We start from the raw sequence: 19123 nt of genomic DNA, 5'->3' as shown, positions 1-19123 counted from the left end.
AGACCTGGGTTCGATCCCTGGGTTGTGAAGATCCCTTGGAGAAGGGAATGGCTACCTACTCCAGTTTTCTTACCTGGAGAATTCCATGGACAGAAGAGCCTGGGTGGCTACAGTCCATGGGGTTGCAAAGAGTTGGACATGATTGAGTGACTAACACTTTCACTTTCAGTTTCGCTGTGAATTTTCTCTGGGATACATCCCATAATTCTCTTGGATCTACTTAATCCTTAAGAGTACAATGGCCATAGACTTGATAGAAATTTTGTGGGATTGTTTGCATCACAGTTGATACCACGCTTTGAAGTATACTTCAGTACTTTGTTACAATAGACAAGCAAACGTTTAAAATTTTCAACCCTGGAAATTTGGAGGGTCAGATGGTTTTAACTCAGCTTGTTTTTATTATTCCCCTTCAGATTTGGTTAACTACTAAAGTAGATTAAGGAGTTTATGAAGACATAGCTATCTCATAGCATAAAGAGTACATACATTTAAATATATTCTCATATTAATTAAGTATATTTAAGCAAGGGATTGAACCTGGGCCCTTGGCAGTGAGAGCATGGAGTCATAACCACTGGACCACCAGGGAATTCCCCTTAATTAAGTGTATAGTTGTTGATAGAAGAGAGTATAGTTAATTTGGGTTGTGTCTTCATATGATTCTTGGGTTCTTGGTTTTGAATAAATTGCCAAATCTGTTTCAGCAGTAATTAACTTGAATTATTTTCTAGTAAATTTTAGCATTTTATAAATTTATCCTGGAAGTCACTATTTTGGCAGAAGACCCTTGGGTGCTCACTTCTTGAACGTGAGCTCAAGATTCAGAAGAATCAAGGGTGCGCCCTTTGAACTCTGTTTCTTTTCACCAACAAAACTCAAAATGGAAGACCCCCAGTCTAGTCATGACAAGGTTGAGAAAAAGCATTAAGCCATGTTAAGCTATTTACACAGAGGGACATAAGTCTATAGTATTGAGTTTTTTAAGTCTCAGGATAGAAAAGGAGCCTCTTCCATGAACAGGGGAATATTTCTCTATTTGCTTCTAAAGATGACTAGAAAAAGTATTAATGGATTTTTCAAAATTAACTTTTTATTTTGGAAAAATTTTAACTCATGGAAAGTTGCAAAGATAGTACAGAGTTTCTACATATTCCTCATCAGTTTCCCTGAATGATGTCCTTACATTACCATCGCACATTTGTCAGAACTAAAATCCTAGCATTGGCACATTTCTGCCCATTGACCTTCATACTTTATTTGGATTTTTCTTATTCTTCCAGTACGTCTTTTTTCTGTTCCGGGATCTGCTCTGGGACCACAGTCAGTCATCATATCTCATTAATCTCCTCTAGTTTGTGACAGTTTCTCAGTTGTCTCTTGATTTTCATGACCTGCACAGTTTTGTGGTGTACTGGCCAGGTATTTTGTAGAATGTTCACTAACTCTGGTTTGTCTAATGTTTTTCTCATGAGTAGAGTGAGATTACAAGTTTTGGGAAGAAAGTCACAGGGGTGAAGCACTCTTCTCTTCACATCCTATTAGGGGTACATGCTATCAACATGACTATTCCTGGTCATGTTAACCGTGTCAGTTTTTGTTTGCCAAGTTTCCCCATTGGAAGTTTACTACTTTTCCATTTCTGAACCCCTATTCTTTGGAAGCAAGTCCCTATGTCTAGCTCACACCCAACAGAAGAGAGTGTATGGGGGATTAATTTTCACTTCCTGGAAGGGGGAGTATCTATCTATCTGTCTGTCTATCTATGTTTGGAAGTCATTTCTAAGAAAGTTTTATTTGCTCTCTCTTATTTGTTTATTCATTCATTCATTTATATTAGTGTGGACTCACATGCATTTATTTTGTACTTTGATTGTAATTCCTTGCCATGTTTTTTATTTTGTTGCTTAAATTTTTCCAGTTTTGTCCATTGGGAGTTTTCAGATTAGCTTATGAATACCTTTGATATTCCTCTATCTTTTTGTGTTTTGAGCTTTCTGGCACCATAAGATGCTCTGGGCTCCTCATATATTTGTTCTACTCTAGCCCTAGAATCAGCATTTCTCTAAGAAGTTCTCATTCGTTTGCTGGAGAATGCTATTTGGGTGAAATTTTCTAATGGGTTATAGCCTAGACAGAGCTCAGACAATTTTCACAGTAGTGATCAAAGGCATGATCCAAAGTCTAGGAATTTTACCGGAAACCACCCTACTGAGGATTTTTATGAAAAGGCATTTAAGTGAATTATAGGATTGAAGAACAGTACTCATATTATATCATCTTGGAAATTTTCATTAGAGGGAGTAGGATTTATCAGACTGACATATATTAAAATCTCTATGATTCATACCTGAGGGACGTTGCAATGGAATTCAGTGAACTCTGAGAATAGCCTGCATGAACTTTGTGGGAATTAAGGAAAACAGGAGCAACATTTAAAAGTAATACATAGATTCATGCTTAAAAGAAATTCTGTGATTAATTAAAAATTTTTTTTCTGGATTAATAATTATGATATGATTCCTTAAAGTGTCTCACATTCTAGTTATATATATATATATTAAATGTGGCGTGCATAAAGTCACTACAAAGTATAAAGACATATGAGAAAGTACTCTGCCTTCCAGAGAGGTAAATATTACAAGGAAACACTACGTGGTGGAAAAGACAAGTATTAATGAAGTGTCTTGGGAGCTGTATGGTAAATAAATTCAGTGGTTATGGCAACAGGATCCCTGTGGAGGCAGTAGAAGGCTGTATCTTTAGAAGCCATGATTCTAAGCAGATGGTTGTGGTGTGTCTGTGAGAGCGGGAGGGAAACTGAGATAGTGAAAAAGATGGGTTCCTCTCTTTCTCATGGGAGAAGTATACTCACTAGTCAGGGAGCAAATGAGGCTGAGTCGACAGGACATGAAGGCCGAAGAGGGTGGGAAAATCAAACAGTAAGACCATAAGCAGGAAGTCATACCTTGGTGAACTTATTTGTTTAGAAACCCTTGGCTCTGAATTGCTCACACACTTTATTTTAAAGTGTATTATTCAGAGTCAGGCCACAAAGTGGCCTAGAAGAAACTAAAGCCAAGTACTGGAAAGAACAAAGGTATATCCAGAGCAGATATTCAGTCTTATGAAATCTTAGTAGGGGAGATACTTAGCCAGCTAGTTAGGAATCTCAAAAGAATGAGTGCGGATAGAGTTCTCTATTTTGATTTTCCACCAAACTCTCAGTGTCTTACTTTTTCTCTTCATGTTGTGAATAATTCATTTTAAAATTTAATTTATTTATTTTATCATGGTAAGATATATGTAGCATAAAAGTTACCATTTTAGTCACCTTTAAAAAATATTTGTATATTTGGCTTTACTGGGTCTTGGTTGGGACACGCAGGTTCTGTGGTTGCAGCACTTGAACTCTTAGTTGTGACATGTGGGATCTAGTTCCCTGACCGGGATCAAACCTGGGCCCCCTACATTGGAAGCACAGAGTCTTAGCCACTGGACCACCAGGGAACACTTTCCATTTTGATCATTTTTAAGTGTACAGTTAAGTGGCACTAAGTATATTCACATTATTGTGCCACCATCTCTAGAACTTATTCTTCATTCCATTCTGGTAACCTGTTCCCATCAAACAATTACCTCCCGTTCCTCTCTCCCTCCAGCCCTTGGTAACCACTATTCTACCTTCTGTCTCATCCCCTGGAGAGGGAATTGGCAACCCACTCCAGTACTCTTGCCTGGAAAATTCCATGGACTGAGGAGCCTGGTAGGCTATAGTCCATGGGGTCGCAAAGAGTTGGACACGATTAAGCAACTTCACTTCACTTCACTTCTCTTCACTTCACCTTCTGTCTCTAGGTATCTGACTACTTTCGGTACCTCATCTAAGCCGAATAATATAGTATCTGTTCTTTAGTTGTATGGCTTTGTCATGCGAGTGTATGTTCCTCAGTTCTTTGTCTCGTCACAACAAAGATTTGGAGCAACGGACATTAAAGCCCTCAGCACGTCACAGCTCTTGGGTCTTGGACAAACCGTGCTACAGCTCTTAGGCAAATCAGTGTTACAGCTCTATTTTATTTATAAGATAGCAGGAGAATCCAAGACTCGAAGAGAAGAGAGTGGAGGAGTGCGTGGGGAGGGAGAAAGAGAGAGAAAGAGAGAGAGAGAGAGCGCATGCATGCACGTGGGAGAGAGAGTCCCGGAGAAAGTGCTTTGGCTCCTCCTTTTATATGTTTTTTCCTCCACCTGGGCCTGCCCTCTGCAAATTGGGCTTAGCCAGGAATGCTGTTTGTTCTGCCTGAAGTCTTCACTCTGGTCCTCAGACCTTCTTTGACCTTCCTTGTCTTCTAGTCACCGCCATTTTGGACTCCTTTTCCCTATTCTACCTACCTAACAGCTTATTTCACTTAGCAAGTTAAAAGACGCTTACTCATTGGAAGGAAAGTTATGACCAACCTAAACAGCATATTAAAAAGCAGAGACATTACTTTGTTAACAAAGATCCGTCTAGTCAAGGCTATGTTTTTTCCAGTGGTCATGTATGGATGTGAGAGTTGGACTATAAAGGAAGCTGAGTGCCGAAGAATTGATGCTTTTGAACTGTGGTATTGGAGAAGACTCTTGAGAGTCCCTTGGACTGCAAGGAGATCCAACCAGTCCATCCTAATGGAGATCAGTTCTGGCTGTTCATTGGTAGGACTGATGTTGAAGCTGAAATTCCAGTTCTTTGGCCACCTGATGCAAAGAGATGACTCATTTGAAAAGACCCTGATGCTGGGAAAGGGGACGACAGAGGATGAGCTGGTTGGATGGACACTGAGTTTACCCAGAGTTTGGGTAAACTCTGGGAGTTGGTGATGGACAGGGAGGCCTGGAGTGCTGCGGTTCATGGGGTCGAAAAGAGTCAGACACGACTGAGTGACTGAACTGAACTGAATGTCTTATTTCACTTAGCATATGTCTTTCAAGTCTCATCCATGTCGTCAGGCTATACTTTCATTCCTAAAGTCATCCCAGCCAAATTCTGCTGAGTTTTTGCTTTTTTTCCTGAGGCAGTTTCATAGCCTGAGGTAAATAGGAAGACAAATGAAACACATGTTGGAGGGGAAGAGGGTGTGGTCTCCATAGTAGGGGCGGGATGGTCTCTAAATTCTGAGAGACAGAGCTGGAGATTAAAGACCAATAGCACTGGGGATGTGGACCATGAAGCACTGGATCACCAGGCCAAGGCCGGTGGTGTAAGGCTAGGATGCTAGACTGCGGCAGAGATACTAGATGGGAAGGACCCAGAATCCTGTGCGTCCTGGAGATGGAGTGCATGTGGAGGTGACTGTGGACACAGGGAAAGACTCCAGTGAGTGACTCAGGTGCTGAGGAGGGGAAGGCCACTCTGGGTGGTTGATGCAGAACAGTCTTCATAGAAAAGGTGGTATATAAAGTGGGTAGAATCTGGACAGGCAGCAAGGCCTGAGCTGATGATCTCCTCAGAAAACGTGGCATCAGGACAGAGAGGGGAGTGGACACAGCAAGATGCTTTTGGAGCTGAACAGACCGATTCAACCGAGTGTGTGAAGAATGCATGGGACAGGAGTAAGTTGATGGGGCCCATTTATGAAATGCACTGGATACGTGATTCAGATTCTTTTGTAAGCCATGGGAATCATCAGAAAAGGAACCAGCTTCATTCTTTCTTCACCTTGACTGCTATAGCCTTAACCTTAACCTTAATTAGAATACTTTAGCCTTAAAATAGGGCTTCCCTAGTGGTTCAGACAGTAAAGAATCTACCTGCAAAGCAGAATACCTGGGTTTGATCTCTGGGTTGGGCGATCCCCTGGAATAGGGCATGGCAACCCATTCCAGTATTCTTGCCTGGAGAATCCCTATGGACAGAGGAGCCTGGCGGGCTACAGTTCATGGGGTTGCAAAGAGTCAGACACGATTAAACGAGTAACACTTTCACACTAAAGTAAATGGACAAATATACTATGATTGTGGATAAAAGATTCAACATTAAGATATCCATTCTTCCCAATATGATCTATAGTTCTAATGCAACCTCAAACAAAATTTTACAAGGTTTTTCTTTTTTAATTTATTCGTACTTCAAAACACTGAGCGACTAAGTACCGCCTTATAGTAAGTTAGCATACTTTGCCCTGTAGTGGGTTGGAAGATGTCTGCATCTCCTTTGAGAATGTAAACTGCCTAAAGGCAGAGCTGTCTTCTTCAAGGTCTTATCTCAGAGTATGAAACACAATGTTTTTAACTTCCTAATTCCTCATTCAGCATTCTTTGAATGGAATGGTATTAGATTAGGGGGTTTTGATGGGAGAATTGGATAAAATGGGTTAGGAAGATTAATCTAATGAGAGTGTATAGAGAAACTGGGCAGGTTGAGGAGGAGCTATAGCAGTGCAGTGAGGAGGTAACTGAAGGCATTTCTCTTCCAGGCCTGGACAAGAAGGAAAGGATTGAAGAGAAATCCATTACCAGATACCCCAGTCTTCACATGCCAGACGCCTTTCAGTGGCAGCCCAAAACAAAGGTTAGGAAGAAAGAAAGTTAAAAAAAAACAAAAGCTGAGAGATGAATCATCAGTTACTCCCGGTGCATATTTTCTCCTGTGGAATCCCGAACAAGTTGCTTAACAAATATTGTTTCCTTTTCTCGGAAATCACAGAAGCTGTTGCTTCTATGGAAAACTCCATTAGTCAGAAAGTAAAATTAACCTTGGAGAAGGCAATGGCACCCCACTGCAGTACTCTTGCCTGGAAAATCCCATGGATGGAGGAGCCTGGTAGGCTGCAGTCCATGGCGGGAGCCTGGTGGGCTGCTGTCTATGGGGTCGCACAGAATCGGACACGACTGAAGTGACTTAGCAGCAAAATTAACCTAGCTCTTCTCATTTTCTATTGGGACTTGTCTGATTAGTTAATGACCTTGTGGGTTCTTTATAAATGTGTTACCTCCCGTCCGTCTGTGAACAGTACCAAAAAAAAAAAAAAAAAACCCACACACATTATACTCGAGGAGATTTTTGTTGGCACATGGAAGCACAGTGAAGTGTTTCCTAGTTATATAGAAATAAGATTGCTTGCTGAGAGTTACGCTTATAAAATTCACCCACAAGCAGTAGATTAGCCACCTGTACAAGTAAATCATGAGAGATTGCCTGTAAATCTGGATCTAAAGAATTTGGACAAACTTTAGGGCTTACACGTTTCCCTGCAATGCTTTGGCACAAGAAAAATCACAGCACTTAATTTTCCAAATCTAATGAAACTTGGCTCCAAGCACCCTCTCACGGGGAGGGGGGTGGTGCTGGCAGTGAGATGCATGCAAGCATGCTAAGTCACTTCAGTCCTGTCTGACTCTTTGCGACCCTGTGGACAGTAGCCCACCAGATTCCTCTGTCCATGGGATTCTCCAGGCAAGAATACTGGAGTGAGTTATGATGCCCTCCTGCAGGGGATCTCCCTGACCCAGTGAGATGCCAAGTGTCAATCAGTGTGGAGGGTTCCTCCCCTTTCCTAAGGGCTTATATTCAGTAACTATCCAGAAGCTTGTCGTTGAAGCCCCTGCGATCCTTTTTGAAGACGAGTGCCTCCTCTCACTCTCTCTCGCTGGTTGCCGGGATCTTTTGCTGAGGTTCCTTGGCCTGTTGTCCAGCCTCCTTCTCACTCCATGTAGTTCCAGCCTCCCCCAACCCTGGGCTCTTTGGGCCAGAAGAGACTGTGGCTTGGCAGCTGTGACGACCCCCAATACTGTCTCCATTCCCTGCTGGAAATGCTCCCTCTCCCCCAGTGGCATCTTCTACCTTCTCTCCTCCACACCGCCTCCACTGGGGAATTAAGCTGAATCTCCTCCAGTCTACCTCAAACACATAAGCTGTTTACTTCCTTCCTGATGAGGGAGGCAGGGAGCTCAACTTTTAGAAAAATTTTCATTGGAGTATAATTGTTTTACAATGTTATGTTACTTTCTACTGGACATCAAAGTGTATCAGTTATACATATACATATATCCCACCTTTTATGGATTTCCGTCCCATTCAGGTCACCACAAAGCACTGAGTGGAGTTCCCTGTGCTGTTCAGTAGGTTATCATTAGTTACCTGTTTTATGGGCATGTGTGCTCAGTTGCTTCAGTCATGTCTGACTCTTTGCAGCAAATGCAGAGTTCCAAAGAATAGCAAGGAGAGATAAGAAAGCCTTCCTCAGCGATCAATACAAAGAAATAGAGAAAAACAATAGAATGGGAAAGACTAGAGATCTCTTCAAGAAAATTAGAGATACCAAGGGACCATTTCTTTTTTGTACAGTTCTTCTGTGTATTCTTGCCACCTCTTCTTAATATCTTCTGCTTCTGTTAGGTCCATACCATTTCTGTCCTTTATCGAGCCCATCTTTGTATGAAATGTTCCTTTGGTATCTCTAATTTTCTTGACGAGATCTCTAGTCTTTCCCATTCTGTTGTTTTCCTCTATTTCTTTGCATTGATCATTGAGGAAGGCTTTCTTATCTCTCCTTGCTATTCTTTGGAACTCTGCATTTGGATGCTTATATCTTTCCTTTTCTCCCTTGCTTTTTGCTTCTCTTGTTTTCACAGCTATTTGTAAGGCCTCCTCAGACAGCCATTTTGCTTTTTTGCATTTCTTTTCCATGGGGATGGTCTTGATCCCTGTCTCCTGTACAGTGTCATGAACCTCCATCCACAGTTCATCAGGCACTCTATCTATCAGATCTAGTCCCTTAAATCTATTTCTCACTTCCACTTTATAATCATAAGGGATTTGATTTAAGGTCATGAGATGGCTGGATGGCATCACCAACTCGATGAGCATGAGTTTGAGTAAACTCCGGGAGTTGGTGATGGACAGGGAGGCCTGGCCTGCTGCAATTCATGGGGTCTCAAAGAGTCGGACACGACTGAGTGACTGAACTGACTGAACTGACTGAATGGTCTAGTGGTTTTTCCCACTTTTTTCAATTTAAGTGTGAATTTGGCAACGAGGAGTTCATGATCTGAGCCATAGTCAGCTCCTGGTCTTGTTTTTGTTGACTGTATAGAGACAGCTTCTCCATCTTTGGCTGCAAAGAATATAATCAATCTGATTTCAGTGTTGACCATCTGGTGATGTCCATGTGTAGAGTCTTCTCTTGTGTTGTTGGAAGAGGGTGTTTGCTATGACCAGTGTGTTCTCTTGGCAAAGCAGGCCTTTGCCCTGCTTCATTCTGTACTCCAAGGTCAAATTTCCCTGTACCTCCAGGTATTTCTTGACTTCCTACTTTTGCATCCAGTCCCCTATAATGAAAAGGACATCTTTTTTGGGCGTTAGTTCTAAAAGGTCTTTTAAGTCTTCATAGAACCATTCAATTTCAGCATCTTCAGCATTACTGGTCGATAAAGGACAGAAATGGTATGGACGTAACAGAAGCAGAAGATATTAAGAAGAGGTGGCAAGAATACACAGACGAACTATTCAAAAAAGATCTTCACGACCCAGATAATCATGACGGTGTGATCACTCACCTAGAGCCAGACATCCTGGAATGTGAAGTCAGGTGGGCCTTACGAAGCAGAACTACGAACAAAGCTAGTGGAGGTGATGGAATTCCAGTTGAGCTATTTTAAGTCATAAAAGATGATGCTGTGGAAGTGCTGCTCTCAATATGCCAGGAAATTTGGAAAACTCAGCAGTGGCCACAGAACTGGAAAAGGTCAGTTTTCATTCCAACCCCAAAGAAAGGCAATGCCAAAGAATGCTCAAACTACCGCACAATTGCACTCATCTCACACGCTAGTAAAGTAATGCTCAAAATTCTCCAAGCCAGGCTTCAGCAATACGTGAACTGTGAACTTCCAGATCTTTAAGCTGGTTTTAGAAAAGGCAGAGGAACCAGAGATCAAATTGCCAACATCCGCTGGATCATGGAAAAAGCAAGAGAGTTCCAGAAAAACATCTATTTCTGCTTTATTGACTATGCCAAAGCCTTTGACTGTGTGGATCACAGTAAACTGGAAAATTCTGAAAGAGATGGGAATACCAGACCACCTGACCTGCCTCTTGAGAAACTTGTATGCAGGTCAGGAAGCAACAGTTAGAACTGGACATGGAACAACAGACTGGTTCCAAATAGGAAAAGGAGTATGTCAAGGCTGTATATTGTCACCCTGCTGATTTAATTTATATACAGAGCACATCATGAGAAACGCTGGACTAGAAGAAGCACAAGCTGGAATCAAGATTGCCAAGAGAAATATCAATAACCTCAGATATGCAGATGATACCACCTTTATGGCAGAAAGTGAAGAACTAAAGAGCCTCTTGATGAGAGTGAAAGAGGAGAGTGAAAAAGTTGGCTTAAAGCTCAACATTCAGAAAACTAAGATCATGACATCTGGTCTGATCACTTCATGGCAAATAGATGGGGAAACAGTGGAAACAGTGTCAGACGTTATTTTTGGGGGCTCCAAAATCACTGCAGATGGTGATTGCAGCCATGAAATTAAAAGACGCTTACTCCTTGGAAGGAAAGTTATAACCAACCTAGATAGCATATTCAAAAGCAGAGACATTACTTTGCCAACAAAGGTCCATCTAGTCAAAGCTATGGTTTTTCCAGTAGTCATGTATGGATGTGAGAGTTGGACTATAAAGAAAGCTGAGTGTTGAAGAATTGATGCTTTTGAAGTGTGGTGTTGGAGAAGACTCTTGAGAGCCCCTTGGACTGCAAGGAGATCCAACCAATCCATCCTAAAGGAGATCAGTCCTGGCTGTTCATTGGAAGGACTGATGTTGAAGCTGAAACTCCAATATTTTGGCCACCTGATGTGAAGAGCTGACTCATTTGAAAAGACCCTGATGCTGGGAAAAATTGAAGGCAGGAGGAGAAGGGGACGACAGAGGATGAGATGGTTAGATAGCATTACCGACTCGATGAACATGGGTTTGGGTGAACTCCGGGAGTTGGTGATGGACAGGGAGGCCTGGTGTGCTGTGGTTCATGGGGTTGCAAAGAGTCAGACACGACTGAGCAACTAAACTGAACTGAATGGACTGTTGCCTGCCAGGCTCCTCTGTCCATGGGATTCTTCAGGCAAGTACATTGGAATGGATTGCCATGCCCTCTTCCAGGGGATCTTCCCAACCCAGGGATCCAACTGTGCCTCCTGCATTGCAAGTGTATTCTTTACTGCTGGGCCACCAGGGAAGCCCTATTTTATACATAGTATCAGTAGAGTATACATGTCATTCCCAAGGGGTTCAACTTTAGAAACCAGTGCTTCCTGCAGTGGGGTGGGGAAAAGAGATTGTTATGTTTCCTTTTTGAGTCTACAGCAAAAATAGTAATATCTGCAACTATAGAAAAATATCCCATAACAGCAACAAGTACCACTAAACAATCAAGGCATCAGTTAATTTTTTTCCCCCTCTTATTAACTCATCTGATGGAACAATTCACACTGTTAATCAAAGGGGTCTGAACATATTCAGAGTAGGGGATCTTACACATGACTCTAATGTAAAGGCGCAAATAGAATCCATTGCTTTATAACTTGCTTAGACAAAGACTGGTTAGCTACTGAGTTTGATAAACAGAATGGAGTCTAGAGAAAAGGTAGCCAGTGAGAGAGAATTTTTTTCAGTAAATCTCCAGCACTCTCTAATTTAAATGGCTTAGTCATGTTTGGCAGGTTACATTACATATTTGTTTTGTTATGGTGGGAAAGGGTGCACCAAGCGATGTTAGCTCAACAATCACAGAGCTCTTCTAACTCCCTTTGTTTGGATTTCGTGCCTCCTGATCAGTTCTGGGTTTGGCAAGGCTGAGATCTTGTCATGGTGTCAGGCAGCCCTGAGAACTCTCACCCCAGTGGCCAGACAGCCTAAGTAGCGTTTCTCAGCTCACCCAATTTAGCTATATCCAAGTTCAAAAAAACCCTTCTTTGTTTACATTACGATGACTACAGAAAAAAATACATTTACTTTTGGTTAGACTCTTGTTTTCCCACTGTGTGTTGTGGTACATGTTTGTGAGACTGGTAGTTGCTTTTCCCATGAAAAGGAAGTGTTCCACTCACCCATTCATTCATGCAATAAATGTTTACTGGAATTCTAGTATATGCTAGGCACTGTTCTAAGTGTGGGAGCTACAAAAATGAATCAGATAGATATGGTTTCTGTCCATGGGGCTTATATTTAACCCAATTAATTTCTTGACCTTTTGTCAAAATCTCTTTCTTTTCTCTTCTCCCCTCTCCTTTTTTTTTTTTTTTTTGAGTTCTTAATTACAAGTTCTAAACTTCAGGCTGCTTATATTTGATTCAATTGCAAATTCCCTGATCCTAGCCCTAGACATTCTGATCAAGTGGTTCTAAGATAGATAGATGTATTAAAAAAAAAAAAAAAAGCCTTCTAGGTTGTTTGATGTGATCTAGATTTGAGAACCACTATTACTAAGACCTCCTACTCATTTAGAACTAAAATTGTGGTGGTATCTTTACCATACATGGATGATAGATGCCATTGACAAATATTATAGGATGCCTACTAGGAATTTTCTTTTTGCCATGGAACTAACTACTGTAAGACCCAAACTGAAGCCCAAAGTGCAATGTGGTTCATTTCCTAAATTTATAAAATTACTAGCAATTGACGTCAGCCACCCTCCCGGAGGACTCAAGTCTATGAGAGGCCCAGAGTTAGAGAAAGGACCCAACCGCCCATGACTCCCAGGGAACTTTGGGGGAGAGGAAGACAGCCTTTTAGGGAGTGGATGTACAAAGTCATTCCTTCTCTCAAGTCAAGTGTGTGAAGGAGGGGAGCTCAAGCAAATCACTTGGAAAGTAAACAATGTTGTTCCCTGACAGCATGACCTTCTCAAGCAGCAGACTTGCTGATGCACCTTGTGAGTGATGGGGATATGGGGAAAGAGACCTGAGTGGAAATGGCATGAGGGGAACAAAATCCAGCTGGTGAGGGTTCCTCCTTCTTGAAAGTGCAGATGAGGGAGCCCTCACATGCCTGTAGACCTGGAAGTGGGCTCTGAGAAATAATTAATATATGAGCCTTGGGAGCTGCAGTTGTCCTAAGACTGATGCAGTGTTGGGGCAAAGAGGGACTCACATGTGGGGGAAGCCTCCAGAGCAGCATTTGCTAAAGGATGTAACCAAACCTCCCTCCAGAGGGGAGGCCTGGAGCCACCACTGGTCCTCCCTGAGCCCATAGATGATAGTCTAGGGAGAAGGAATAATCCACCGAGCAGAGGATGACCGTTTGCTCAGTCACAAGAGGAGATGCTCATTGCTTGCTCCCTGATCCAATTCCAAAGGCGCTCCCACTGAGAAGTAGGGAGGGGTGCAGGGGGCACAGAGCCAGAATCCTACCTCATGACCTTCCCCCCAGTCCCTGCCCCAACCCCGTCATATTGCCAATTCCCTCTCCTTTTAGTCCAAAACTAAAAGTCTAACCTCTTATGGGCCATGCGACAAGTTGAGTTTTGATGGAAAATACAATTGAAGTGTTTGAGTGAACAGCACAGAATCTGAAATAGTTGAACGAGATAGTTGTAATAACCATATTTGTTTGCAAAGCACATGATATGTTTGAGGAGCTGCTATGCAGCAGGAAAATGGTGTGGCTTTGGGAAACTTATTGGAAAACTAAAACCATTATATATCCATGTGAGAGTGAAAGTGTTAGTCGCCCAGTTGTGTCCAACTCTTTGTGAACCCATGGAGTGAAGCCTACCAGGCTCCTCTGTCCATGGGATTCTCCAGGCCAGAACACTGGAGTGGGTTACCATTTCCTTCTCCAGCGGATCCTCCTGACTCAGAAATCGAACCTGGGTCTCCTGCACTGCAGGCAGATTCTTTACCTCCTGGGAAAGCCACCGGGGAAGCCCCACTATATGTCCATAATGAGCTGATATTCTTTAACAATGTTTTTGTTTAAAAAATTTTTGAATACTTATATATATATATGCTTGTGTGACAGAATTTAAAAACTATAAAAAGCTAAGAATAGAAGATATGCTTTCTCCCCTTTCCTCTCCCTCAACCATGCAGTTCTTATATTTCTTTCTTAAAATACCACAGAACTGCTTTATATTAAAGTTTTCAAAAATAGTATTTTTTCTTTTTTTAAAAGAATTTTAATTGGAGGCTAATTACTTTACAATATTGTGGTGGTTTTTGCCATACATTCACACGAACACATGGGTGTACATGTGTTCCACCTCCTGAACCCCCCTCCCCCCTCCCTCCCCATCCCATCCCTCAGGGTCATCCCAGTCCACCAGCCCTGAACACCTTGTCTCATGCATCGAACCTGGACTGGCAATCTAGTTCACATATGATATTATACATGTTTCAATGCTTTTCTCTCAAATCATCCCACCCTTGCCTTCTCCCACAAAGTTTCCAAAAACAGTATTTTTTAAATAAAATTATATTATAGTCATATAATTGGCACCCCACTCCAGTACTCTTGCCTGGAAAATCCCATGGATGGAGGAGCCTGGAAGGCTGCAGTTCATGGGGTCGCTGAGGGTCGGGCACGACTGGGCGACTTCACTTTCACTTTTCACTTTCATACATTGGAGAAGGAAATGGCAACCCACTCCAGTGTTCTTGCCTGGAGAATCCTGGGCCGGGGGAGCCTAGTGGGCTGCCGTCTATGGCGTTGCACAGAGTCGGACACGACTGAAACGACTTAGCAGCAGCAGCAGCATATAATTCTTCTATAGCACTGATGAACATAAATAAGAGATATGTGGGCTAGATACATTTCTACATTCTAGGGTTAGTTTTGGAAGCTGCTGTCAGACAGCACCATCTTGTTCTCATGATTTCTTTGTGACCCAGTTAGTCTCAGTGTTTGAAATTCCCTGGAAACAGATATTCAGAATATACTCAGGGGTTTGCCTTTAAATTTTGGATCTTTGAAACAGCTATTCCCATATTAATTATGTCTTATTGATTTGCTTATTCCTATGTCACTCACTATGTGTTGCTTATTCAAATAAAATCACTTTATTCATTAAAGGTTTTATTTTTATATATTTATTTGGCTGCACTAGGTCTCAGTTGTGGCAAGCAGAATCTTCAGTTTCTGTGGCAGCATGCAGGACTTTTACTTGCGGCTTGCAAACTCTTAGTTGCTGCATGTAGGATCTAGTTCCCTGACCTGGGGTCGAAACCAGGCTCCCCGAATTGGGAAGGCAGAGTCTTAGCCACTGGGCCACTAGGGAAGTCCCTCTTCAAAGATTTGAAGTCCTATATAGCTTCAGAAAGTTTGTTTAGTCACTGAGTCCTGTCCGACTCTTTGTGACTCCATGGACTGTAGTCTACCATGCTCCTCCGTCCATGGAATTTTCCAGGCAAGAGTACTGGAGTGGGTTGCCATTGCCTTCTCCAGAGGATCTTCCCAACCCAGGGATCGAAGCTGGGTCTCCCACATTGTAGGCAGACGCTTTACTGTCTGAGCCACCAGGGAAGTCTATATAGCTTCCGAAATAATGCTGAATGTACCTTCTGCCTCCTCTAATCATTCAGGATTCTGTATAAGTTATGAAAACTATATACTTGGTTTTCCCAGCTATGGAATTGAATGAAGACATCTTGCTTTCTTCTGCTTTATATGCTGGGGAAAAGCTTTGTTAGCTGGCTTTGTCACAGGCTAAGGATGAATGTCAAGAAGTTGACTTGTTTAAGTGACTTTTTTTTAGGATTAGTGTGTGGGTGGGGTTAAAAAAGCTTTCATTGGCCCAAGGCCAAATTCAAATTTAGTTAACAAGATTGTAAAGCTGGGAATCTCCTCAACTCTCATCTCTCAAACTAAATTGGGGTTTATCACTCTATATTTGCTTGTTTCTTAAAGTCAATAATCATTCTTTAGCATGCAAGCTCCTTACAGAGACTGTAAATTATTTATTTTGCATACTTGACAACACAATCAGAACATTTTGTGCACTGCGAGTGATGGATGAAATATTTGTAGAGTGATGGAGTGAAGAGTTTAGCTTTAATTCAGTAATGGATAGGAAACTAAAACAACAACGAAAACTAAATTTAAAAAAACTTGGTAACAGAAGGGAGAGAGTTTAAATCGGAGCATTACACAAGCAGAATTGTGTTTAGAAAGGGAGTATGGTGCATGGCTACCAGATTTAGCAAATAAAAACACAGGATGTCCTGCATTTTACCTGACATCTCTGGTAGGGTGTTAATACAGTCCATATAGATTGAGTGGGCTTCCCAGGTGGCACTAGTGGTAAAGAACCTGCCTTCCAATGCAGGAGACCTAAGAGACTTGAGTTCATTCCCTGAGTTGGGAAGATCCCATGGAGGAGGGCATGGCAACCCCTCCAGGATTCTTGCCTGGAGAATCCCATGGACAGGGGAGCCTGGCGGGCTACAGTCCATGAGGTCTTAAAGAGTCAGACAGGATTGAAGCAGCTTAGCACGCACACATGCAAAGATTCAGTAGAAAGAGAATGGGCTTCCCTGATACCTCGGATGGTAAAGAATCTGCCTGCAATGTAGGAGACCCAAGTTCAAACCCTGGGTGGGGAAGATCCCCTGGAGAAGGGAAAGGCAACCTACTTGAGTATTCTTGCCTGGATAATTCAATGGACAGAGGAGCCTGGCAGGCTACAGTCCATGGGGTCACAGAGTCAGACATGACTGAGCGACTAACACTTTCAGGAGACTACTGAGATTATTGTGGGTGAGGAGGTTGCCTGCCGACAGTGGATATGCAAGGATTGGATTTGGGGCACACTGTGGAAGTAGAATGGGCAGGACTTTTTGATTGCATGTGGGAGATGAAGGAGAAGTGAAGTCCAAGTCATTTCTGCAAGGGTTTATATGAGTTGATGATCTCCAGAAAGCTGAGAGGTGACCAGGTTTGGGTAGGGAGACGAAAAGCATCAAGATAGAAAATAAGTTCGGTTGAAACCTTTTTGAATTTACAGTTGGAAATGGTCAGAAATACTGATTTAGAACTAGGGAGAAGTTTGGTAGGTTCAGACAAAAGAGCCTTTTAAGAAGAATTCCAAGAAGCAGTGGGTAGAAAGATTTTTACTGGAGTATTGAAGACACGTGTCTCTTAATGCTGAATTTGATCAAGAAACAGAGGAGCCAAATGTATTTAACATTCCATTAAGCGATGGTGTATATTGGTGATTGTTTTCAAAACAACAGTGTCAGCCTGAGTATAATAGGGCCGTTAGTGAAGCAAGAAATTTTTCCTGCCGAACCTTAACAGAATCACTGACAACTTTGTCCTCAGGGTAAGGAACAAAGGCCAAGGAGGAGTCCTAGCAGATGATGCTGTTCCTGCTTGAGTCTCTCCTGGCTTTCCTAGGTTGTGTATTCTTGAATAAATTTACTGAGGACTTAGAGTAGGAGGTGTGTGTGCGTGTGCACGTGTGTCCCACCATAACCTTTCTGCAATTTGCAGTGGTGATCAATAAATATTTATTGAAAAAAGAGAGTCAATAAATGAATGGTCAACTAATAGGCTGTATTAGTAATATCAACATAATGGTAATAGAGTGGCTATTATGGAAATTTAGAAAATACATTATTTTCCGTGAGTCTTTAGAGGTCTTGAGGAAGACTTCTGTGGATTTACTCTGGAAAATCATAGAAGCTGGAGAACTGTCCCAAGTATTGATTCCAGCCCTGCCAGGTCATCTTCCCACAGCGCACCAGTTCCTGGATATACACAGTGATAAAGGCTGGGTGTAGCAGGGTTGGAATTTTCCCTCCCAAGAGGACAGCATGAGATGTTGGCACCTGTTTAGAGTGCGCTTTTCTATTTTGAGGAGTTCCAGATGGGAAGAGTTGGATAAAAATGTAGGAACCTAGTGCATGGAACAAGGAAGTCCCCAGAGGTAGAAAAATCTGACTAAAGGGTGAACTTCCCCTATAGTTACTCCTCCTATCTGCTCTCTGTCAGCAATTGGATTTTGATCATCTGAGAACTAAATGCAAATAGAAGGGTTTAAATGGGAACCAGAACTCAAGAAACAAAACCACAACCTCTATGAAGAGGAAAAAAAAAAAGGTTTAAATGTTTGGAGCTCCATCTTCTGGTCATGAAATAAGATTAAATTGAAATGAGAAGTGAAGTGAAAGTTTGCTCAGTCGTGTCTGACTCTTTGCGACTCCATGAACTATACAGCCCATTGAATTCTTCAGGCCAGAATACTGGAGTGGGTAGCTGTTCCCTTCTCCAGGGGATCTTCCCAACCCAGGGATGGAACCCAGGTCTCTCACATTACAGTCGTATTCTTTACCAGCTGAGCCACCAGGGAAGCCCTGAGATGTGATGTTGATCATAAATGCTAAAATGTATCAATAGTAACTGTGCTAAATGTATTGTCTCATTTATCTGTTATGTCAAACAAATTGCAAGCTCAGGAACCCAGAAATTAAGGTTCTTCATGATGTGGCTCCAACTTCCTGTTTCATCCCCATTCATTCATCCATTTTAACAAGTGTGTACTTGAGCTTACAGGTAATCGGTACTGGTCGGACTCCGTGGGAAGTGCCAAACTATGTCTTCAGTCTTGGCACTTGCCTAAGGAACGATTCTTTTATTTGCATACCATCAAAAAACACATCGGCTGTTTTACATGTAGTGTAAACTGCACCAAGAGTACATGGATAATGCTTCTCTTCCCAAATTAAAGTTTGACAGAAATGGGTCAGTTTTCCTCTGGCACCCCAGACATAATACATTCTTCCTGCCTCCAGCAGCTACAGTTGTAGGTTTGTGGATGCTGTTTAAGCTGTGATAGATATGTAAATGCATGTTTGGTACTTCTTGTGAATTTGAGTAAGGACCAATGTGTATATGAGTGGTTTTTTTTTTTTACAAAACATAGTAAAATACTGTCCCTCTGTATGCAGTTGCCTACTACCCCAAGATGCAACACATAACATTTCATAATATTTAGCCTGTCTCCTTTTTAGGCTTGTCTGTAGAATTATAAGCAATGCTTACAAAGATTCTTACACTTATGGGTGTTTCTCTAGAGGAGATACTGAGAAGCAGGATTATTGGGCCATGCGGGTATGTCTGTTTTTGGTTTGATAGACACTA

General features: G+C 42.0%; 1 protein-coding gene across 2 annotated transcripts in view; it reads left to right on the top strand.

Moving 5' to 3' along the window:
- MAPK10 (mitogen-activated protein kinase 10) overlaps positions 1-19123 on the top strand; it is a 622226-nt gene that overhangs the window by 61326 nt on the left and 541777 nt on the right. The window lies entirely within an intron of this gene.

This window comes from Bos taurus, chromosome 6 (genome assembly GCF_002263795.3).
Source record: "Bos taurus isolate L1 Dominette 01449 registration number 42190680 breed Hereford chromosome 6, ARS-UCD2.0, whole genome shotgun sequence".
Taxonomy (NCBI): Eukaryota; Metazoa; Chordata; class Mammalia; order Artiodactyla; family Bovidae; genus Bos; species Bos taurus.
The sequence above is the reverse complement of the archived record's forward strand: the minus strand, read 5'-3'. Positions and strand labels throughout refer to the sequence as shown.